The sequence below is a fragment of the Martes martes genome, assembly GCF_963455335.1.
Source record: "Martes martes genome assembly, chromosome: 1".
Lineage (NCBI taxonomy): Eukaryota > Metazoa > Chordata > Mammalia > Carnivora > Mustelidae > Martes > Martes martes.
The window spans coordinates 127,698,867-127,724,950 of NC_137888.1; positions in this window are offsets into that span (position 1 = coordinate 127,698,867).

Below are 26,084 nucleotides of genomic sequence, written 5' to 3' on the forward strand. Positions count from 1 at the left end.
TAAGTTTTGCTTTTGCCCTGATGTAAATAAAATCAGTGTCAACATATTAAAAGTCCTAAAGGCCTTCACTCTGGACACAAGCCCTTTGGCCCAGATGCTCTAACAACACCCTGTTGCCAAAGGTCATTCCCATATTCTCAAAATTGCAATCTTTAATGTTAGAGAAAAAAATAGTTTCTTCTTCACGTGGTAACAAGTTAAAAGTGGAGATGTCTGTTGCCATGGGAATGGGATTTTTCTTGCAGTACTGGCCTTCTGTTGGCAGAAAAAAACAGTACTATAATCAATAAGAAAGGAGTACTTCATTTTCTACACCGCTCTTGGGGATGGAATTTTAAGAAAAAGCATAGAGAACTGTATTTGATGGGCCCTAAATATACGTGGGTAGAAATCTCCCTCATGAAAGACCAGCATGCCTAGCAAAATGCCAATCTGTGCTTTCACCATGCTCTGCTGAAGAACTCAGTAAAACTTGGACTATACAGGCCAATCTTTGACTCCTATCAGTTCTCTGTCAATAAGCTTCTTTCTTTTAGATAAGGACTTATCTAAAAAGTCCTTCATATGTCTGAATTGCTTCTTAAGAACCAACTTGAGTTCAGAATTCCTTAGACTCTGAATTTTGGAATAAGGTTAGGGGGCATAAATGAATCTCTCTTGAACACTGTGTCTCAAATTTGTGTCAAGTAATTTGTTACTATACGTCATGGTGTCACTTTATTCCATTATCATTTAAACTGAAATTCTCTGGTTTTTTTTTTTTTTGGATTATTTGGTCATCTTGAAGTTCTATAATTTTCTCTTCTACACAGAGGAACAGCTTGGTAGAGAAGATCATTTAAAGCTTTTCCTAAAATAATAGACAAATGGATGATATCTCCTCTTCTGTGTATACAGTAAACAGTCAGCATCCATTCCCTATAGAATTCCACTTTAAAATATGATGATTTGAGCAGGGCCTATATTTATACATGTTTACCCCTGACAATAGAAAAGTAATCTTCCATGTATAAGCAAATTGAATACAAAAAGAACAAATGGATGCCTAATCACTAGATCAATCAAATTAAATGCCTTGGTGTCATCACAGGTAGACCAACCTAGGATAAGGGCTATGTGCACAGGTATGGGTAGCAAGAGCAAAGGGAACCAAGGCAGTGTCAATACTATCTGTCATCAAACTCACTTCTTCCTTCTGCAGATCGAAGTACTAAACTGTATTTCCAAAGCTCCCCTGGAGTTAAGTGAGACCATGTGATTGAGTTCTAGTCAATGGCCTGGAAACATCCCCCACCTATCTCTATTTTGCATGACCTTATATTCTCTTTCTCACTTCCCTGAGGATTCCCATCCTCAGATCCTGAGAATCCAGTGGAGGGATGCTGAATCTGAGAAGATGGCAGACTTACATTATAGAGCAATTCTAGGTCCCTAAATTACCATATAGAACAGGACCTCTCATCTCATATCCTGCTAACCTACACTTGATCAGGATGTAAGTGATAAATTTTTGTTATGTGAAACCACCGAGACTCTGACTTTTTGTTAAAAGAGCTACCATTACCTACCCTGACTAAAACAGAATGCTAAATGGATCCTGAAATATGATTCCTTCTGTATGTTCAGCCTACCTTAAAGAGCCAAATAATGCCTTGAACTAATCTGAGACAATTTACATTAGGATTTTGAGGTGACTCTTGGTTACTGATCCTCTGAATTTAAGGGTCAAGAACCAATATTCTTAACAGTTAGTGCAAACTTGAAATTGATGGCCAAAAACATAAATAAAAATTACCACGCCCCACACACTTCCCCAAACACTTCATGTCTATGAAAAAAAGAAGTAAAATAAATGGTCTCTAAAAGCTGGCACTCATAAATGTCATTTCAGGGTAGAGGGCAAGGACAAGGCAAGGAGAAAACACCTAATCTCCTTCAGATTATTTACTCATCATTTATATGAGGAGATTATCCTCCTATATACCACTTTTCATTTTGCAAATGTGTAGTATGCAGACTTTCCTGGTTCGATGAAAAAGGTTTCCAAGAAAATTAAATGTCAAGGCTGCTTGGCTTATTGGTTTTGTCTATATAAATTCCCTTTTTAATTCAGCTCTGAATAATAACATTCCTCAGTGTCAATGTGACAAACTAGCTTCAATCTTAATGGGGTGTGAGAATTGAGAAAGGAGGTGAAGACTAGCTGTGGTTCTCATTTTAGCATATTAAGACAGCTTTTAATGGCTCTGAAGAAGAAGTGGCACATAAGCCATCAGGATTTTTTAAAATTATTTGTTTCTTTTTCTTTTTCCAAAGTTTGTTGCCTGGATATATATAAAGCTTAAAGTAAGCTGGAACACTTTCCTGAATGCGGATAGGAAATTGCTGGGAGAGTCATGCTGTCTGTCCTGTTGTACCCTCAAGACCACTACTTCTGTTAATGAGTTGGTGAGAGCCCTGGGAAATACAGGCCCAAAGTTCTTCTCCCTACCTCTCAACCCTACAGTAGTTCTTGTGACACCATTCTATTACAGAATTTCCAACACTGAAAGTGGGTAGTGGTGGGTGATGGTGAAGATCAGGTTTGGTGTGGATCCAATATTTAGTTAAAAAAAAAAAATTTTTTTTTGACACCCTCCCTTTCACTTTACATATATATATGTGTGTGTGTGTGTGTGTGTGTGACACACACATACATATATATGTGTGACACACACATACATATATGTGTATATATCAGACGTTAAGAGAATAGCCCATGTGCATTATATTAGCCCAGGTTCTCAGAGCTAAAACTTTGTCTATGTAATTTGCATATGCAGGACACACAGAAGCATGTGATCTCAAAATTCTTTCTCATGAGAACAAAAAAGCATTTTTATTGTGAAACACTTAGAATAAAACAGAGTGCAATTCCTTCACATTACAATGTGAGAAGACAGGCCAGAAAGGTGAACTGACTTGCCTAAAGTCTAATTCTCTGATACAACCAAGTGATTCAATATGACAGAACACGAACACATACACTCACAGGAGAAATTATATTCTAATTTGCATGTTAAACCCTCAGATGTCTGGAAGGAATATGGTAGTTAAAATATCATATCCTCTAAGTTTGCATCATCCAGCAAAATTATTCTTTAAGACTTGCCAACCTTGTTGCCAAGGTTTTATCAAAAGGAAACTTGGATTGGGAAGACTTACTTCCTTATATGTTCTTTCTAGGGATAACTGCACAAATCAATGGAGGCCATATTTTCCACAGATTTGTCACAATATGCTCTCAACTGATATTTCTGTTTCTATTCACAAATAGGAAAGACCAAGTTTTATTTATTTTTTATTTATTTATTTTTTTTAAAGATTTTATTTATTTATTTGAGAGAGAGGGAGACCACAAGTAGGCAGAGAGGCAGGCAGAGAGAGAGGAGGAGGCAGGCTCCCTACTGAGCAGAGAGCCCGATGCGGGGCTCGATCCCAGGACTCTGGGATCATGACCTGAGCCGAAGGCAGGGGCTTTAACCCACTGAGCCACCCAGGCACCCCAAAAGACTAAGTTTTAAACTGGGTTTTGATTTTTGAGCCTTTTCAGAGTATTAAAAATTGACCCCAGCACAGTGGTTGATGCTCTTCCTTTTAAAATCATTTTATGTGGGGCACCTGGGTGGCTCAGAGGGTTAATTAAGCCTGCTCTGTGGGGTGGCTGCTTCTCCCTCTGCCTCTACTGCTCCCATCGATAGTTTTCTCTCTCTTGCTCACTCTCTCTCTCAAATAAATAAACAAAATCTTAAAAGAAATTATAGACGAAGAAGAAATTATAGGTATAATTTATGCTAAAAAGAAGAACTCTAATTGGAAGACCAATATGTAAAGAAAAGGTCTTGGCCCCACATTACAGGACTACTGTATGAATGTACATTTACATTAAATTAAAATAAAATGTTTAAGATATATATAAATATAATTATTGATGATTCTGTTTTAACCACTTTTTAAAAAATTAGTTCTGATCACATCTGATGTAATGCCTTTTACTGTGACTAAATTTCCCATCCAGTTTACATTTTAGTTCAATACAGTAATTTAAATAGCTCCTTTGGAGAATATTCAAACTCCCTGACAGCTTCCCCTCTTACTAGAATGGTACCCAGCCCTCCCCAGTGTCCGATGGGTATTGGGAATTATCATCAGGCATTGTGCCAGTCTTTTCATATGCATTGCCTGGTACCCACAAATCTGCAGTAATGCTTCTAATTCCTCTGTCACCATGTGTCTTTCTGGCCTCTGATGCTAAAGTACCAGGCTGGTCCCTTCTTTTACTTCCAGCAAAGCTCCCAAGTAGATCTTGCCAATGCCTCTTTGTTGTTTAGCTTTCTCTCAGCTCTGGCTGGCTGCAGACCCCAGAGTGTGCTACTGTACCATTCAGCCCCTTGCCCAATGGTCCACCCCAACATCTGCTGTGATGTTTCTGCTTCTCATCTCAGCAACCTTGCTGTGTGATAATTGAGCTGCTCCATATTGATTTGTAGAGAGCAGTGCTCCTTCCCACTCCCCAGTCCCAATAAGAGCACAAAGACAGAACCCTGAGTCTGCATCACGTCTCTGAAGTCTTCAGTCTCCCAACACCAAAGTGTAGAGCAACCATGGAGATGTCCCTCTTGCACACGTTTCTGTCTCCCTCCCTCTTTTTATTTTACTTTCTCCCATCTTTATCTTAGCCAGGACAGAGGCAGACATTTATTTTGTTTTTCATAACATCTTTTCCTTCTTCCTAATTCCAATCTCCACACTATAGAAGAACCTCACGAGCTGGGCCTTCTAGGTTCTTCTCTATACCTATGGCGCAGATAAAATAATTTAACAGGCCTCCTCACTCCTTACTGCCTGCTTTCATACCCACTGTCTTACCAGTCTCCTATGCTGAAGCCACAAGCCCACTATGCCTTAAGAATGATGGGGTGCAATGAGACAAGAGTTAAAGGGGAGGAGGGGAAGATGTATTAGTATAATATCTGTGAAAAGATGTATTTAATTGTTTTTATGTATATACTTACTTACTTATTCATTCCAGAGTGAGGGTTCCAACATTCCCAACTAACACTTTTGTAGTTATTAGAAAGGTTTCTCTACTTCTAGCTAAAGATAAACATCTACTATTTCTATAAAGATGTCTGGACTAGACAGTACAGTGAAGATGTTGGTTCAAGAAAGGACAAAACTCAGGTGCACTTCTCAAAGAAACACCGTCTTATCAAGACATATTTCATCTGGGTGCTATTATACAAGGAGTACCATGCCTGGATTTCAGGAGACTTCATTGAAATGACAGCTGTATTCGGCATACCTCTAGCTGGGCCCTATGCACCTGGGATAAGAGAAAAATGGTTTTCTGGCTGAAGCAGAAATAAATGCTTAATGCAGTGTTTAAGGCTACAAGATTATTATTATATCATGGCAGACATAAAAACTGCAACATGAGGGATGCCTATGCCTGGATGGCTCAGTTCGTTTAACATCTGGCTGTTGATTTCATGATCTCAGGGTTGTGAGATGGAGCCCCCACACTGGGCTCCATGCTCAGTGGAGAGTCGGTTTGAGATTCTCTCTCTCCTTCTCCTCCTGCTCACCCACACCCTCTCTCTCTAAAATAAACCAATCAATCTTCTAAAAAAAACAAAAACAAAAACCAAAAACAATCCTGCAAAATGACAATAGTTTGCCTCTACCTAATGACCTTAGTATTCTTAGGATTTCCTTCTCATGATTTGCTAATCCATAGATGTGGCCACTAAAAATCCACACCGGAATCTCAGGCTGTTCTCCCTAAAGGGTGATCCCCAGCAGGTCTTTTTGACATCTAAGATCAAAGAACTCTCCAGGGAGACTCAAACCTGTGAATTTTCCTGGCGAAAAGCCAATTTTAATCATTTATATTCTGTTTAGGAGGACCAGTCCTGAAGGGAAAAGTTTATCTTCCTTACCCTCAATGCCGTCTAGTTAACTGATCTACAGTGGGAAGGAAGGATTCTGCTTCCATTAAAGTTGGAATGAAAAGCTGGTAGTCAAATGCATGCAGAAACTACCGGACCTTGACATATTTGTCAGATAAATGGCAGCCTGGTGGCACACCAAGGTTGGGTTGCCTAGATAGTATGGGATCTACTAGGTGGAGTACTAGGCAAAGAAGATTTGGGGTTCAAAGACAAAAGGCTATTGCCACTGGTTTGTTGTGGCTTACAGTAACTTTGACTCAATGCTCTGGGTAAAAAGATTTCTGAATATTTAGATTCTGCTTCAATATTAACCATCTTCTTATTTTCAAGGTTCAAAGCATAAAAGATGAAATTTAATTTTGGTCATTGTCAAACTACTTGGTAAGAGAACTTTCCAAGAGTGGACTCAGAACTACTTTTATGTTGGTTAGCTGATTAAATCTCTATTCCGATGATCAAAGTCCAAGATTAATATGGTAATAACGAATAATTGCCCCTCCTGTTGGACTCAAGTTTGTGCTTCTAGATTCGGTCCGCTCAAAGTTTAATTTTCTTTTAGCAAAATTATTCCTTGAAAACCTTTTATACATTCCACTTAAACGTTCCTAAAAATGTTTCTCTTTTTGCAGTGGGGTCTTTCATAAGAAGATAATCTCTGAGTCTAAGCTGTGGGAAGGGCAACTTTAAGTGATGAACTGACCCTAAGTATTTGGTATTTAGAAAGAAAGCAGATTTTGCCCTCAAAAAGCACAGACCTAAGGAAGGAAGCTGTCAACTAGAGTGAAGTTACACACATACACACAGTTTCCAAGGTCAGAGCAATCATAAGGAACAATGTAGTCCCTGAGTGTTTTTCTCTTTTCTTATGATTAAGAAAAATAAAGAAATCTGGAATGACAGGACATAGTTAAGGCCACTCAGGCTCTTCTTTTCTGGGAAAAGACAACTGATCACAGATGAGACTCCTCTCTACCTTTACTGACACTTGGCACCAACAACTTCCTATGGTTTCCTAGCTTTCTGTGTCAATAACTAGACTAAAGTTAACTTTCAAGCATACCCTTGTTACAGATTGTCTTTATCTGAAAACTATTGGGAAAAGGTCACTAATTCTCTGAATAAAGAATAAATGGAGTGCTTTCTGGAGTTTGTATATATGTGTTTCCCAAAAGAAATGCCCAATATATCTACCATACAACATCCTTTACTTCACACAGGATGTTCATAGCAAAGTCATAATGAAAGTACTTTTATGAATTGTGTATCATCTTTGCACAAAGGACATGCTAATCCTCTTTGTATCATTCCAATTCCAGTATATGTGCTGAAGCGAGCACCATAATGAAAGTAATTTAAAAAAAATCTATTTTAGGTCTTCATTTTATTTCCTTTGTTAGCCGAATGATTCTCTCTGGAAGTGCCTACTGTGTCCTGATTGTCTAATTCTACCAGATCCTCATTTGTTAATGTTGTTCATGTGACATAAGCAATTCTCTAACATCACTTTCAACAACTTCATGAATTCCAGCCTTGTGAAAACTATCTTTAATAATTTCTGTGATGAGAAGCAGAAAGTTGATGTTTAAAAGCAGGACTCTGGAACCAGATTGCCCAGGGTCCAATTTTAGTTCTACCATCCCTCGGCAACATGTCCTTGGGAAAATGACTGAACTGTCTGTGCCTCACTTTCCTTATCTTTAAAATGGCAAAAAATGGGAATAATTTTATCTCATAGGGTTGTTGGGAGGCCTAAACGCAAAGCACTTAGAGCAGCACCTGATACATAATAAGCACTACGTAGGTCTTAACTATCATTATCATCATCATCGTCATCCTCATCAAAGTCTATAGAGTATCTTTAGCAGCAAGATGGCAGGTATGCCTAAGTCATGGGAACTTTTGACACCAAAGTGGTAAATGAGACATTAAAGTAAGTAAATGAGGAAAATAAAGGTTTTCTATCAGGAAACTATTATAATCTAGCCATTTGTATTTCCTTACACTATTCTCTAAATCTCAAGTCCTCATTAACAGGATAATCAGTGATTTATGCTTGGCTCATTTAAAAGTTGGGCTTTTTCAGAAAAAGTGTAAGTCAGTGGAGTCCCATCCTAACTTTAACTAAATGGGCATCTATTTAACTAAATTTTATGCTCTTTTTCTTCATGTCCTCTTGCAGTACTTCTCAATCTTTTCCCAGAACACCTAATAGAAGAGGAGACTGAACTAATATATACCACCCCACCACCTCCCCAATCTCACATTCTGGAGTCTTGAGCATAGTGGAAAGTGGCCTGATCAGGAAATTTCCTTGAAGTCTCATGTTTAATCTTTAAAAAGTAAGCACATTTTGCTTTATATCCCACAATATGTGTATATCACTTTAATATAAAGAAAATTTTTAAATTTATCATCAATAAAACTTGATTATATTATTTTGCCTGCAACATCCTCAAGTAAAACTGTCTTGGAAAGCATATTACATTTATCTGTTTATCCTATAGCTTTGCTAACTTCTTTCATGTATCTAGCAAGTGTGGACAAATGACAATAGTGAAGATATAGATTAATGGAAAGCCAGCTACCACCATCACTATCTACCTGGTGGTGAGTTATCTGGATGTCAGGGGAAAGCTTGAATCAATGACCTCAGGCTTACAAATGACTAAGCGAAATAATGCAAAAGAATCTATCTCTTGCTAGTAACACCCACCGCTTTTAGTTGCCTCATCTTCCATCTCTTACCTAAATGATAGGAACCCAGGGCAGGGTGACATGCGGTTTAACAAGTGAACAAATCAGTATGAAGATTCACCATACCCAAAAGGTATGCAGAGATAATGAATTTGTCCAAAAACAAAATCCCCACATTTCTGCACAAATAACTACATTTTAGAGCATGTCTACTATCAGAAATAGGTATTAATGAATAGATGTGTCTATCATGTTTTAGGGAGATCTCTTTTTCTCCAAACACACACACACAAACCCCAAAAAACAGACCTTGACCTTTTAAAAATTCTGATTTTAATATTTTGATCATTTCTTTATTGAGGAAGTAAAATGATATTTAGCTGCATGCATACCAACAATACTAAATTATTTGTTTTGATGACAATTTAGAATGTTAATGTGTATCTGAATATTGTATACATTTTATACTAAGTATGTTTACAATTAAAATTTTGGTACTACATTTTGACTAGTTTTGGTTTAACTATACTTTAAATTATCTGTAATCTTTCCTCTCCCCATTTATACCTTAGTTAATTGAGAGCTAGGTGATCCTGGAGTCTACAGCAGGGTTTTCAATAAGCAGCATCTCAAAATCTTTCAATTTGTTTGTTTTTTTTAACTAAGCAGAAATGGAATGGTAGTCTAAAGCATTTGGGTAGCCTTGCCTTTTATACAACATAGTTCTGTGTATGCACAGGTGGGCAGTGTGAATATTAGTTTTTCCATCATAGTCATAAATGGAGCCAAATGCTTAGTTTGGAATTCTTAATGATACCTCCCAAGAAGCACACACTACTATTCTCTACAAGTAGAGAGAAATAACATATCTTTTTTCATGAAACTTTAAGGAAAATGTTATTTTAATCATAAGTATGAATGCTATTATATATGTTATCCCTCTCTCCATGTCTCTCTACTATTAACATCAGAGGAGTACTGAAATAATGAAACATTGTTAATCAGCCCAAGAAAACAGAAACGTTAGTATCTGACCCAGCCCTTGTTTCTACTCTACCTGCACTAAGATGGCCTGTGGTTATTCAATCAGCTAATCATGTCTTTTGTTCAAATCACTGTGTTTTTACTCACTGGGGTTAATCTACATAGCCATCTGGTATTAAGTAGATAATCATCTTTTCCAAGTCCCAGGAGCCTAAAAGGCATCTTAGGGGAAACTGAACTAGATACATCCTTGCCAGATAGAACTACTACTGAAACCAAGACAGAGGGAAACTTAAAGATAATTTTCAACTGGAATACAGATTTTGCCCTGTGCTACAATGAACCTGGAGTTTAAATAGGAAATGATGGTTCCGATACTCTTCAGTGTGACTTAGTCTAGAATCTGCTTCCACTTTCCTTGGCAGCCTTGTCTCCTACCAGTCCAACTGAGCTAGCATCTCCAGGGGTGAGAGTCACAAACTCGTAGTTCTGCAAGCTCTCTCATGTGATTCTAACATATATTCTAAACACTGAGCTAAAACAGTCAACAGCACATAGTCTCTTTCCTCCTAGATAATATTTTAGGATTTAGTTTCTAATCACTTTTTCTGGGGCTAAAAGAAGTATAAGCTTACTGCAGAAAACTTGAAAAATACAAAGAAGTCTAAAGATAAGCCCAGAACCCTATCATCTGATGATAACCACAGTTAATATTCTCTATATACCAGCAAATACTTCTTTTCCAAAGAGTAAGATTATATATACAAGAAAGTTAAAAGACTTTTTTTCACTTACCAATACATCATGAAGTTTTTAATGGGACAACGTCTTTTTGTCAATTTGTAAACTCTCTTTATAGTTAATGATTTTAAAATGCTCTTCTCAGTTACTTTGAGTCATCCAATGTGTACTGCATCTAAGAGTGCCTAGACCTAATCTATCTTTGGTATTTATTCTCTCAGGAGGATCCCAAGGGCTGTGTCTTAGGCTCCAAATGAGCAAAGAAGCTCTCCAAAGTCCCTTCATGTCCATGGAAGGATGATCTAAAGTTTGTCCTTAACCCATCCTTTCAGGTGACTCTGCTCCACTGCTTTTGACCCTTCTAAGAGTGATATGAAAATATGCTATGTAAACAGATGTTGCTCTTTATCATAAGTCTGCAGTCTTCACAGGTATTTAGGTAAGAACATAGAAAAATGGCTTTTAAAAGAAAAAAGTGAGTTTCATGAAATTTATTTTTTTAAAAGATTTTATTTATTTATTTGACAGACAGATCACAAGTAGGCAGAAAGGCAAGCAGAGAGAGAGGAGGAAGCAGGCTCACTGCTGAGCAGAGATACCGATGTGGGGCTCGATTCCAGGACTCTGGGATCATGACCTGAGCTGAAGGCAGAAGCTTTAACCCACTGAGCCACACAGGCGCCCCACGAAATTTATTTTTAATAAGCACATTATATCCCTCACATCAATGGCAGTAATATTTTTACATTTTGTTATTTTATGAATATAAATGCATAAAAAGTATTTTCCCACAGGATATTGTGCATTCCCCATTTATATTGCTCTGTACTTTTTTTTTTCAATATGGTGCCCTGGCTTAAATACATTAACCATCTCCCAAGTAGGCTTTAAAATACAGATGGTCCCTGACTTAGGAGGGTTCAACTCAAGATTTTTCTATTTTATAATGGCATGAAAGTGATACACATTAAGTAGAAATCACATTTCAAATTTTGAATTTTGATCTTTTCCCAGACTCACAGTATGGTATTCTGTACTCATGTGATGTTGGACAGTGAGCTGCAGTTTCCAGGCAGCCATGCAATCACTATGATAAATAATCAATGCACTTAAAACCATTCTGTATCCATACAACCACTCTGTTTTTCACTTTCAGTACAGTATTCAATTAATTATAAGAGATATTCAATACTTTATTATGAAATAGGCTTTATGATTGATAATTTTGCCCAACTATAGGCTATGTGCTTTGAGCATGTTTAAGGTGGGCTAGGCTAAGCTATGATGATTGGTAGCTTAGGTATATTAAATGCATTTTCAACTGACCATATTTTCAACTTATGATAGGCTTATCAGGACCTAAACCTTCTGTGTAGATCTGCATATTTATTCATGTTATTTTTCATAGAAATAATACTTAGATTGTGAACAATTAAAAGTTAACAAAAGAAATGACTCTCATAAGAACCCCCTAATATATCCAGGGTTGTCACACTTAGCTGCAAAAACTTGTCACATTTGTAACTATATCAGCAATGCCAAGCACAGTGCTTGATACAAAGCAGTCATTAACACCCGAAGAATATCAGGTTAAAGGTCTTGACTTTATCACGTAGCCAGTAAGTTGGCAGAGTAAGGATGCTCCCAAACCCAGGAATTTCACAAGTTCAGTGTCTCTTTAATTATATCACACTGCCTCCTGCTGGCATCTCAGGCTCCAACACAAAGCTCTTCATTCTCACAGGTTACTGTGTCTTCACTCAGGGACCTGCCAGTTGTTCAAGGTATCAGGCTTTCCATAAATAGCTCATGAGACTGGCTGGGTTAAGAATTCTGTTGAATCACTGGTGTATTCCATTACCTGGAGAACTAGGCTTTAAAGGAGGCAGGAAACTCTTCATGGTGTTGGGTCAAATCAGGGAGAAATACTGACTCCCAAAGCCCTTGCTATGACTTGACACTTGGTCTTGTCTGCTGAGATTAATAAAATTGTTCTTGCCACATACTAGAAAAAGGCACTAAATATATTTCATGCAAAAGTAGGCACATATAGATAGCTTTGATGGCTGTTCTATAAATTAATGTGATTTAAGAGACCAACTCTAATGCAGGGAAAGGGAAAGGAGCATTGTAAAGAGATAGTTAATCAAAATAAGCATCTCTGATTGGAAGTCACAAGATGAAACCTAAGTAAGGATAATTAGTAACAGGCAAAATCCTTGCTTAGAATAGTGACAAAACTGAAAATTAGGAACTTGAGGCTGAAACACATAGCTGTCAGAGAACCAGTCCCCATTGTGGGACAGAATGGGGTCTTTGCCAGCAGCCTGAGCTTTGGAAACCTGGCAGCCAGTGTTGATGGGACTTAGGAGGAAGCAAAAAGTGAGAGTAGAGGAGGATGGCCTACCCGGTGTCAAAATTCTCCAGACCTTTAGATCTAGGCCACTGAGCATTGCCCTCCTACTCTTTAGGGAGGCAAAGGTAGGAAATATGCTTCCTCTCTCATAGTCTTCTAGACTGCAACTGTCATTCCTTTTAATCTGGTTTCTGGTGCAGAAAGTTATTGGGGGATCAGAGGAAGCAGCGGTGTGAGCTCCTAAATGACCGTCTCTAGAGCATTGTTGCTGATGGCTTGGTCAGGGCAAACAGCAATAGCCTCTCCTTCCCCATCCCTCCACTGTTGACCATGACAGCCACTACCACCTATAATTCTCTGCTCTTATCCTATCCTCTTTGATTCCTGGAGTATATGAGGAATTTGGGGACAATTTAGCCATCATTGGTATAAGCTGGGTTGAGAAACACTGTGCCATCCCAGGGGCTCATGTGTGATTCCCACACCTCTCCCGGCTCTTGCCTACCACACTGCTATTTTCCCCTACTGGAGGGAGGAGATAGATAATGGCCACTTTATAGGACAATTTTCTCTAAGAGGATGGGTGGGAGGAAAAGGAAAGCAACGTAAGAAGCCAGTAGCCCATTTCAGAAACAGGGTTCCCCTGACCTCAGCCTTCTGAATCTCTCATTCCCCCATGAATATTTATGTCTCTTGGCACTCTTTGGGGTTGGGGGTATGGCAGCTGAGAGGATCAAGACTGTGGCAGATAGAAACAGAAGAACTGACAGACAAGCATTGGAAAGCAGGCAATAGCCATCAAATCCAAGTTCCTTGGATGCAGAATGGACTTAGATGAGTTGGGAGAAAACCCAGCTCCAGATGTTACCATAATGCTCACACTACCTTTTGGAAACCACATCCCCAGCTAACTATTTCATACACTTCCAGAAATAGACAAAATGCAGCTGGGAGCTCTGAGCTATGCTACTCTGCAAATCATTTAACTGCATACAAATGATAGCTATTATACAGCCAGGATCCCCCAGGTAACTAATTTCTATTCCCAACTTCTCTTATAACCTGATGAGTCAGTTGAGGTCAGCTGGTTGGAGCACTGTGCTAATGAAGCCAAGAGCTCAGGAAAGCTGCTTTGGCAGACCTGGCAATTTTGTAGAGTAAAGCCCTAGGTCCTTCAGACCACATCCTGTGATGCTAAGGGTCTTACAAATGTGTGCTGGACCTAAGGGAGCCTAACAGAGAGCACTGATGGCTCTAGAAGTCAGAACCCACTAGGGAAGAAAAAAAAGTCAGGAACAAAATATGACAGACCCCCATTTTGGGAATCAGAGTCACTGTTACAACTATCATGTTATCAATGTTACAATCATTCTTCAACTTGGTCTGCTTATTATCAAGCTGTTGATACCAAGTTCTTTTCCTGCCTGTAACAGTTTCCCTTCCCTTATAGGTTTGGTTTCTAATTCACAATAGTTAAAACAAAATAATAAAGCAAGTTAACAACATCATCTAATCAGAGTCCACAAGGTTCTAAGTGAAGAGGATCTTTGTGATAATAGACATCTCCTTCTATCCTGGGTCCAAAGCTTTGTAGCAGGATGCTAAAAATGAAGATGTGTATTTGGCTCCAAACAAAGTTTGTGGGATTCAGTGCTCCCTAAGTACAGCTATTTCATAGTTTTTCCCAAATATCATTTAGTTTAGAATTCATTAAAATCTGTATTCAATTTCCCCCTTTATGAGTAGCAGGTACAAAATTGTTAACTGATGAATATCCCCAGTCTTACCTCCACCACCCACACTACCAAGTTCCAAGTGTGCCTGCCTGACTCCAGGCTTTTTGATACTGGTTCAAAAAACAGGTCCAGCACCTGGAGGCTCTCAGCGAGGTTACAGTTGTTTGAGGGTAGTTCTTTGGCTGGGAGTTGGCAGAGAGACAGGAAGATAATATTGGTGGAGTAGGTGCCATGAGTATTGAGTACTATGAGCAACAGGGATGTCAAGACAGGATTTTACCAAGTGTTGAAATAGGTGAAAATTATACCCTCCCACCTTTGATATTTTTGTGGGAGTAGAGATTTTTGTTGCTTTCAGTGCTATTTTTCTGAACAGCTGTTTCTCTGAATATGTCGCTGCACAGAATCAGGACCAAATGGAACTCCAGTTATATTAAGGTCTCACTTTTTTGTTTCTCCCTAATTAAATTAATAATAGGAGCGTTGTGGTATAGTGGTTAGCATAGCTGCCTTCCTAATTAAATTAATAATAGCTAACACTTATTAAACACTTATCATGTGTCATTCATTTATTCAATAAATATTAACTGAATACCTACTCCATTCTAGGTATCATCGCAGGCATGGGGAAAACAACAACAACAACAACAAAAAATAGGCCATGAAAGGTCCCTGTGACTTCATGAAGCTTATTTTCTTTCTTTCTTTTTTTTTCTAAAGATTTTATTTATTTACTTGACAGAGAGAGATCACAAGTAGGCAGAGAGAGAGGAGGAAGCAGGCTCCCCGCAGAGCAGAGAGCCCAATGTGGGGCTGGATCCCAGGACCCTGGGATCATGACCTGAGCCAAAGGCAGAGGCTTTAACCCACTGAGCCACCCAGGCGTCCCATGAAGCTTATTTTCTAATGGGAGTAGAGAGAAAAATGAATAAACAAATGAGACATGAAGAGTTATAGGTAGCTACTTTAGATTGAAAAATTAAAGAATGCCTGCCTCTTTGAGGATGTTCAGCTAGAATCTGATGGTGTAAAGAAGTTATCATGTGTTGGGGCACCTGGGTGGCTCAGTAAGTTGAGCCTCAGACTCAGCTCGCCTCAGCTCAGGTCATGATCCTGAGATCCTGGGATCATGCCCCACATTGGGCTCTCTACTCGGTGGGGAGCCTGCTTGCCACCTCCCCCCACCCCCCGCCTGCCTCTCTACTTGTGATCTCTGTCTGTAATATAAATAAAATCTTAATAAATTTCTTTAATTTAAATGTTAAATGAGTGACACCAAATAATGTGAATAAAGGTTAATTACAGATGTAGTCCATACTTACTATGTTAATTAGGTGTTGAGGAAAGTTACTGTGTTCTCCAAGTCACAAAGTTGGGAGTAACTGTTAGTGTCTTTTCTTTCTCTCCCTCCTCCCTCCTTCTTCCACCACCTTCTTTCTTTTCATCCCCTCCCCCTTTCCTTCAGCCAACAGTAAATAAGTCAATCATGCTAGAAAAAGCTTTCTTTCAGTTTAGGATTCCAGATACTGTATCTGTTTAAATGGATGTGGAAAAATGAAGGGAAAAGGGTTGGGTAAATTCTGTGGCCTACCTTGAAATCTGTTTTTGCTCATAGTTAAACAATGTAAACTCTGAGTTTAAAAAATTATCGCAAATAATATCTATCAATCTTCAAGCACTCCAACTAATATTTGTTCCTTCCTGCAATAAGCAAAAGATGGAAATAAAGTAGAAGAGAACACAGGCTACCAGGTCAAAGATCATGGCTGTGAAAACTTAAGCAATCTCTTAAGTCCTCTAGACCTTTGTTTCCTGATTTATGTAACAAGGGAGGCAGACCAGAGTGCTCCCTAAATTCAATTCAGTGCCTGGTATTTGGAAGACAAAGTGAAAAGACACTAAACCACTAAGGAAAATGCTTTCTTGTTCAGTAAAACTGCAGAAACAACCTAGAATAAAAATGGAGTATTGTTTTTGGTCCCAAACCAACTCTTCAGGGTAGGATGGCTTATGAACTGGAACCACAGACATATTCTCACAATTGCACATCCAACCCACTAACAAAGCAAACAGAGTTGTTGCTTCCTCAAATGATTCCACTGAATGGTGTCAGCTCCTCTTCCCCACCATATCCACTTTCCAGGAACCTTTTCTCCTGCATCATGGAGTTCTGGGAATTGACTCCACCAGCAAATACTGTGATTTCCTTGCATATTAGACCCTTATTAGGTTGAGGACTTTAACATGAAGCTGTGACCCACCTGAGGTGAAGCAGACCCTAACAGAAGCCCGCTAGCCCTGGAGGATGCCTTCTGCCTCAGGCTGGCCAGAAAGCAGCCAGTCTAGATCATTACAAAGCATACCACAGGAGATCACTATAATTTTTGGCAGCTATAAACAGAGAAGGTGACTGTGAATCAGGAATTTTCTATTTGATTCCTGGCTCTCCCATTTTTCTCAATATGCATTCATATTTATAGTGGTATCAGGAGCAAAACCATTATATTCTCCGTCTTTCCCCAAATAAAATGGAACAAAACAGACCACATACAGATTGAAGAATAATTCAGAAAAAAAGTGAAAAGTGGGAGCAGAATGAAAGTGTACATAGTAGCAGTTAAAAGAGGCCCTAGAGCCACATACTTCCTGGGTCTGAATCCCAGCTCTGCCACTATTAGCTTGGGTAAGTCATTTAACCTCTCTGTGACTCAGTTTCCTCATGGAGGTAACAACAGTACTCATTCATGTGGAACAGTGGCTGGCACGGAGTTAGAGCCATATGAGTATTAATGATCACCATCTCCATCATCATCATCATGGATTTCTCAAAATTGAATGCAAACTTGTTTTCTTCTCTTATAAAGAATTATACCAGAATTATGACAAGTAAGGTACAAGAACGCTCAAAGATTAGGTAGTTGAAGGAGTGGATCCCTTGAGCAGATGGAAGAAAATAGCCATTTAGAGCATGGATAAATGCAGCCAAGGAGAACTGAGAAATTGCACAGGTGTATAAATGCTTTAAAATATCTAAATTCCAGGAAAATGGGCTGTGGGAATTTACTTAACTTAATTAAGAAAACTAGAATAAAAACTAATATACAGGTGGAAAAATCACAAACTATTTCATAATGATGAGTTCCTACTCATCACTGTCAACTGGCAAGACAAGTGACATATGGAACACCTTACCACCTGGAGTAAATAAGGGAAAATCATAGACGACAATCTACCAGAAACAGCAGGAAGTCACAAGCAAGTATCTGGGGAGAAAATGAATGCAATCTGGGGAGAAATGAATGTTCTTCCCTTATATATGGCAAGACTGCATTTTTGTTGTCCTTTTCCAGGTGACTCACTACATGCTCCAAGAGATACAGCATGACTGTTAACACTCTCTCTGTATGGAAAAGGCTGGTCTGTTTACAGTATGGGAGGCATATCTATAGGCTGAGCTCTAGAGTGCTGTTAGTCAACTTTTCACAAGCTTTGATTAGTAGCTGGTTGTCATTAGCCAGCTGTGGTAAACGTCAACAGGAGATAGAAACCGCCTAGCCCTGTGACAGGATCTCTCAAAGTTGCCTATTTACTGATTTAATTCTTCTGTCCCTTATTCTTGAGACACTCAGTTGTCCAGTTACTGCTGGAAAAGGGACAATACTCTCTCATTTCCTTCCACATACACTGTATGCCCTTGAGCTTAGGAAGGGTGGCTTGCCAAAGTATCCACAGCTTGTCCTGAATGGTTGAATTATGGGCAATTTCTTTCCTACTGACTCTTTAGCATTTTTAAATTATCTATGACAAGAAGGGGTGCCTGAGTGGCTTAGTTGGTCAAACATCCAACTCTTGATCTCAGCTCAGGTCTTGATCTCAGGGTGAGTTCAAGTCTCACACTGGAAAAAAATTATCCATGAAAAATATGTCCCTTTTGTGATGAAAAGTTGTTTCCTTAGGCCAACCTACTTCACATCTAAACAATGTCTAAAATATATGAGGTACAACAGAGATAAATGTGGAGGGCAGAACTGAGTTTTTTGTGTTTTGTTTTGCTCTCTAAAGGAAGTTGACAAGACTCACAGCATTATTAGGAGGATTAAAGGACAAAAATTTATTTTAAAATGACTACTCAAGTACCTGGCATATGGTGTGTTAGGATTTGCTCCCCAAAATGGGTTTAGTTGTTCCATCTAAAGAGACTAAACATTCAAAAGACTCATGCCACTGCCTCCACTTCTGGCACCAATCAGCCTTCCAATAGACTCACATTGCCCAGGGATGGGCTAATCTTTTATCTAAGAACAAAGAAAGGACCTCATTCACCTGGCTTACACATGCTTAGAGAAAGGTATATTCAATGGGGAACACTGGCCTCATTTTAACTAATGGCTCAGATCCTCAGAGTTAGTGACTATGATAATGGATGCTTACCATATTCTTTAATGCAGAAAAAAAGTACAATCTAAAGTAGTTCTGTCTTAGGCATCATCCAGAAGGATTTGTTGTCCTTGTTTTGAAAAGTACTCTTATTCAAAATGCCATTCCTTGCAAGGCTCTCAAGCCCAGGCTCATGATCACATGGTCTAAAATGGATCTAATCTTCTCTCACTAAGTGAGAAAAGTATGTCAAGTACAGTAAGGACCTGAAACTGAGTAAGAGTTTATTTTGCCTAAAATAAGACTTAGGTATTACTTTGTTGGAATAACTACAGACTACTTTTTTTTTTTTTTTTAAAGAAAGAAACAGTTTCAGTAAGGGCAAATTATCTTCTGTTATTTTTCAGCCACCCTTCCAAATATTGTTATAATCAAATAGAAATTCTGTCCAAATAGAAACTTTTCCTTTCAATTAAGCTGATCTTGAAAAACAGAAGTAGACAGAATAGCCCAGTTCTATTCCTGGTCTGTAGATACCTTAAATACTTTACAATACAGACCAGGAAAAAAAACAACAACAACAAAAGACTGGTTTGAGTTTGAGACCAACACCTTTTTTGGAAAAATGGAGTTAGCAAAGATATAAACAACTCTAATATGTAGTAGACAGTACCACTGTAACATAACTAGAACATAAATATGCAGGTACTCAAGTAATATTAAAGATGAATGATACACATTTTAGTTGGAGTGTTTTAGGAGATGATGCTCCAATAACAAACAACCTCAAATCTTCTTACTTTATCATCACAGAAATTTATTTTTTGCCTATGTTCTATGCTCAACATTGATCGGCTGGGGGCTTTGCTCTCTGTGGCCACTCAAGGGACCACAGGTTGACTGAGGCCCAGGAATGCTCCCACAGTCATCGTGCCATAACAAAGGGAGAAGTAGAGAATCACATACATGCTGTTAAAGTGGAAGGGACAAATGTCCACTTGGGCTCACATTTCATTGGCCAGAGTAAATTATATGGTCATACCTAACTAAAGGGGACAAGGCAGTACGATTCTAACATATGGTTAGAAGGCACCAAGCTAGATATTTCTTATGAATATCAATAAATACTATCTTAAATGACATTATCATCTAAAAACTTTGCAAAGTTCTTTCACAGTCATTATATCTCATTTGATTTCTATTCTACCCTTATAGTTTGAGTTCTATTGGCATTCTATTTTACAAATGAAATAAGAAAACTCAGAGAGATGAAGTAACTTGTTTAAATCACATAAATAGTAAGTCAAACAGTTTTTGGAACTTGAAATCCTAATCTTTTAAGTTAGAAAGCTACTGAGGTACAATCTTTACACCCATTCCAATTGGCTATTTATCTGTACTATTCATTAAATACATTATCCTCCATTGTTCAAATCTTCATGTATATTGTACATGTACATGTACTGAGGATATATTGTCATAAAGTTCCCTGCATTCTTCATAGCATCTTAGCCACTTGAGAATCATTAAAGGCAATGCATTTTTAAGTGTGTTGGTTGACTTGTAAAACACCTACAGAATCAATATTTTCTGAACACCCAGGCTTTGAGGAGCTAAGGAGAAAGATACCAACTAGGTAAACTAACTGACTACTTTCCTGTTAGGGAAAACTTAAGGCTGCTCCATTTGAAGATGTCCTGCAGATGCTACCTGTCTTTACAGGTACGTTTCACAGGTGTGACTCTTGACATGCATGTGCTTCCCTGTTTCATCACATCAAATCACACCACACACTACTGACAATCCATCATTTTTACAACAGCCTCCATAGATTTACACAGACTCCTATTTGCCTTTGTTTTACACACAAAGTTCATCTTTGTTAATTACTGAAAGTCATTTTGCCATCATAATGTCATTTCTGCGAATCCCCATAGGCATAGTTCCTTCTGAAAACACTGGAATGAATTCAGTGCTCCTGCATATAGGGGAAGATTGGAAGATTAAAAAACAAAGCACTTGATTAGCACTCAAGTCTGAATAAAAAACCGAGGTGATGATGGTAAAAGCAGTTCTCCAAAGCTTGTCTAATTTGCCTAAATATAACAATAGACTGAACTTGCCCAGGACATGCTACTTAACTTTCGTCAATTTTCTCATTGGTAAAAGTAAAATAATAATGACACCTACCCTCATAGGGTTGTTGTAGGGATTGGATAAAATAATGCAAAAATACCATTTAGAACATGCTTAATACATGGTAGATACTCATTAAATTTTAATTATTACTTTGCTTGAATTTTGCCAAGTGCTTCTATTTAAACCAGTTGAGCTCAGATATTAACATATAATGAAACTAAGTGCTGGAAAGGATTTTGGAATCCATCTACTCCAGAGAAATTTAAGTTATTTGCACAGAATTATTTATGACAAAGCCAAGATAGAATCTGGTCTTTTGAATAATTTTATGTTTTATAGGAATATCTTGTTTAGAAAGGTGTTTGACACCAAAGAAGCCACATACCTAATTCCACACAAATCAAAGTTGATTTACTTTCATTAGTTTTCATTTCCTCTGAAGATCTTTTTAAGTAGATAGAATACAACCAATGGTCATCACTGTTAAATTCCGTACTAAGTACAAAAGGAAACAAGCCCAAATATTAAATTGAAGCTCTTTGCAGCCTGGAGGTAGACTCCAGTCTGCAAATAGTTCTATTTTGCTCACCAGCCTAATGATATTGTCATTGTTTTTTAATTAAGTCATCCCTAACTGCCACACTGCAGGAATTTTAAGAGCTAACAGAAATGATTGTTGTATTCCAATGTACTTTATAGTGAAATACTTCAAACTGGTTCTCTTTTAAAAAGCTTAGATAAGGGCATTTCAGAAAACAGCCTAAAAGTGTTTTTCCAGGTAATGAGAATCTGGAAATTCCTGCAAATTTCTAGGTCCTCCAGGCCCTAAGAATTAAATTCTCATTCCTCCAAAGTAAGCTACTGAGTTTCTTTGTCTGCGAAATAGAAATCATGACCCTTGTAGCCCAGGGGAGACAGAGAGGAGCCTTGTGACAAAGGCACTACCCAAATAGATGGTGGCAATTTCCCAAAACTTGTAAAGGTGGATGTCCTTTTTAAATTTTTTTATTTTATTTTTTCAGAATCAAATCAATATTCGATGCAGAGTAGACATGCTATCCTAGCTTCTTTTCTGCCTCTATGAAGGTTCACCTGAGATACCTCTTGACCAAAATAGATGAAGGGAACCAAAGTCAGCATGTTGCCATTACCCTGAGTAAAAAAAAAAAAGAGAGAGAGAGAGAGAGATAGAGAGAGATTGCCTCCTTCTGAGAAAAGAGTCTGACTGAAACAATAATATGAATTCCCAGAAGACTAACTGCACAAAAATATGCTATTATGGTTTCTTAGCAATCAATGCTATTCTTCAAAGGCACTGTGAATGGAGACCAAATATCTTCTTCTGTTTCTTATATCTAATGTATGACTTGAAACAGATTAAAATGAATGCTCTACTGGCATCTTGAAAGTATTCACTCAATTGAGAAAACCTGCCCATGGAGTTGAGAAGTCAGATGCTGTTTCGGTTAATGTCTTTAACAACCAAATAAATGCATTATCACTTCATCTGTGCACATCAGCTGTAGATTCATACAATAGCATCTGGTCTGTTCTGGTTGGCATCTACCATGACATTCACCTCCCTATTCTCTTACTCATCCCCTTGTTCTACTTTGCCATTAGCTGTGAGAGAGACAACTGATTTGTTAGGCATCCAAAATACAGAAAAGATATAGAATTGTTAGACAAATAAACCTCAACTTAAAGTGAGAAGATACTGCAAAATTTAATGATGATCTGCAATTTAAAATATTGAGGAACTGCTATATAATTGCTTTATTGCTATTCAAATATAAACACAAAAGATAGATCTGTCACTCAAATAATTTCATTAAATTAGCTCAAACTGTAAGACTAGTTTTGCTCTTTGTTAGTGTTATTTATTTCTACTGTTTAAAATCCTGGTTTGATGCCAATCATCTCCCCACCTGCTAAATTTCTATTAGACTGTTCTTAGAATATGTGATAAAATGACCCTACAAAGAACATTTATGCTTCATACTTGTATTTCAAGTTGATTTCCATTTGGTTTTCCTGATATTTCTGCAGTAGACATTGGAAAGTCTCCTCAGTAACCTAGTTCAGCTATATTATCCATTTGATCATTCACTTATCATTCATTCATTCAACAAGTATTTATCAAGCATCTTGGCACCAGAACTGCATTAGGTGCTACAGATGTGGACAAGATAAACATGTTCCCTACCTTCAGTCTTAGAGTCTCAAGAAGACAACAGAAAATTAGCAGCTACATACAATGCAGCATGCCAAGCGCTAATGACAAGATGATCAATGCTAAAAGAGCACTTTGCAAAAAGTACTCTTACCAAGATCCAGAAGGGGGATTAGGAAAGACTTCCTGGGAGAAACAGTGATATAACAGACAAGTTGAAGAAGCAGCAGAATCTAAGCTCAAATAAATAATCTAACCTTACACCCAAAGTAACTAGAAAAAAACAAAGCCCAAGGTGAGTAGAAAGAAGGAAATAATAAAGATCAGAGCAGGAATAAATAATATACAGAGAAAAAAAATAGAAAAAAAATCAATGAAACCAAGAACTGGTTCTTTGAAAATATCAACACCATTGATAAATCCTTAGCCAGACTCATCAAGAAAAAGAGAGAAAGGACCCAAATAAAATCAGAAATGAGAGAGGAAAAGTAAAAACTGACACCACAGAAATACTATGAAAAAGTATATGCCAGCAAATTGTGCAACCTAGAAGAAATGAATAAATGCATAGAAACATACAATCTTCCAAAACTGAATCAGAAAGAAATAGAAAACCTGAGCAGACCAATTGAATTGGTGATCAAAAAAACTACCAAAAGAAAAAAAGAAGAAGAAAAAGTCCAGAACTCTGGAGGCCACTTTTAGGCAACAGGCTTAAGCAATGGAAACTTCGGCAAAGCAAAAGAGCCCAAAGCAACCACTGAGCTAACGCAAACAGGATCATTAAGCCATAGGCCCTCGCTAATCAATGCCTACTATTACCAAGCATAGTTACCAAAAGAGGGAAAATTCCAAATATTCCCATACCCCTTCATTCCACCCTGCAATTATAACCCTTCACTACCACCTCATGGCAGACAATCTCTCCTTTGTGGTCCTACCTGCGGCTCCTTTGCACTGTATTCAATAAACTTCTCTCCTTTGTTCTGCTTTGAATTCTTTCACTGTCCACACCTCCAGTCCCAACCCAATCAGAATGCCCCCAAGTATCAGACAGATCCACAGGTGAAATCTATGAACATCTAGATAAGCATTAATACCAATTTTTCTCTATTATATAAAAAAATAATGAGAAAGGAAAATTTCCAAATACGTTCTACAAGACCACCATTGCCCTGATAGCAAAATCAGACAAAGACATCACAAAAAAAAAGAAAGAAAACTAGAGGCCAATATTCCTGATGAACATAGATGCAAAAAAAATCCTCAACAAAATATTAGCAATATGATATATGACAATGCATATGACAATATATTTAAAAGATTATTCACCACAAACAAGTGGGATTTATTCCAGAGATGCAAGAATGGTTTAATATTCACTAATCAATTAACACAATATACCACATCAACAAAATGAAGGATAAAAATCATAGGATCACCCGAATAGATGCAGAAAAAAGCACTTAGGAAAATTCAACATGAATTCATGACAAAACTATAAACAAAGTGGGGTTAGAGTGAACATACCTCAATATAATAATGGCCATATAAGAAAAACCCACAGCTAACATTCTACTCAATGGTGAAAAACCAAGAGCTTTTCCTCTAAGGTCAGAAATGAGAAAAGGACGTCCACTCTTACACTTTTATTCAGCATAGTACTGGAAGTCTTAGCCACAGTTATCAGACAAGAAAGAGAAATAAGAGGCATCCATATTGGTAAAGAGGAAGTTAAACTATCACTATTTGGAGATGACATGATACTGCACATAAAAAATCCTAGGGGCACCTGGTGGCTCAGTTGGCTAAGTGGAGCCTTCTGCTTTGGTCATGATCACAGGGTCCTGGGATCCAGCCCTGCATAGCGTTCCCTGTTCAGTGGGGAGCCTGGTTCTCCCTTTACCTCTGCCTCTCTCCCTGCTCATGCTTTCTCTCTCACTCACTCTTTCAAATGAATAAATAGGATCTTTAAAAAAAAATCCTGAAGCCTCCACCAAAAAACTATTAGAATAAATAAAGTCAGTAAATTTGCAGGATACAATATTAATACCCAGATATTGGTAGCATTTCTATACACTAGTAACAAAGTAGCAGAAAGAGAAATGAAGAAAACAAAACCATTTACAACTGCACCAAAACTAATAAAAAATCTTGGAATAAACTTATCCAGAGAGTTGAAAGATCTGTATTCTGAAAATTACAAAACACTGATGAAAGAAATTGAAGTTGACATAAACAAATAGAAAGATATTCCACGCTCATGGATCGGAACAATAAGTATTGTTAAAATGTCTACACTACTCAAAGCAATCTACAGATTCAATGCAATCCCTATCAAAATAACAATGGTATTTTTCACAAAACTAGAACAAACAATACTAAAATTTGTATGGAACCATAAAAGATCTTAAATAGCCAAAGCAATCTTGAGTAAGAAAAAAATAAAGTTGGAGATATAACAAATTCTATGATGCAGCCTACTAATAAAGTAGATTTATATTTTGAATGCATAGAAAACTTTTAAATGAAACCTCAGGACTTTTTCCAGTGTTAGAAGCATCTAATTAAAAATATAATTATATGAAACAAGCAGGAGCCTCATGGAAGATAATATTTAAAAGAAGTAATGCCCCCAGAAACAAAAGGACAATACCACTGCCTCAATGAAACCCAGCTCTCTGGGTCCAAAGTTACCCTATGCATCTTCCAACTCCCCCAAGAAAAATAACTATTATACAGATTTTAATTATACTTTTTTTTATTTAACTTTTTTATTGTAGTAAAATAAACGTAGCATAAGGTTATACTTTTAAAGATACCCTGAAACCTAAAGTAGTAGCAAATAAACTTTTTGGCTAATGTATATCCCATCAGCATAATTACAGTAT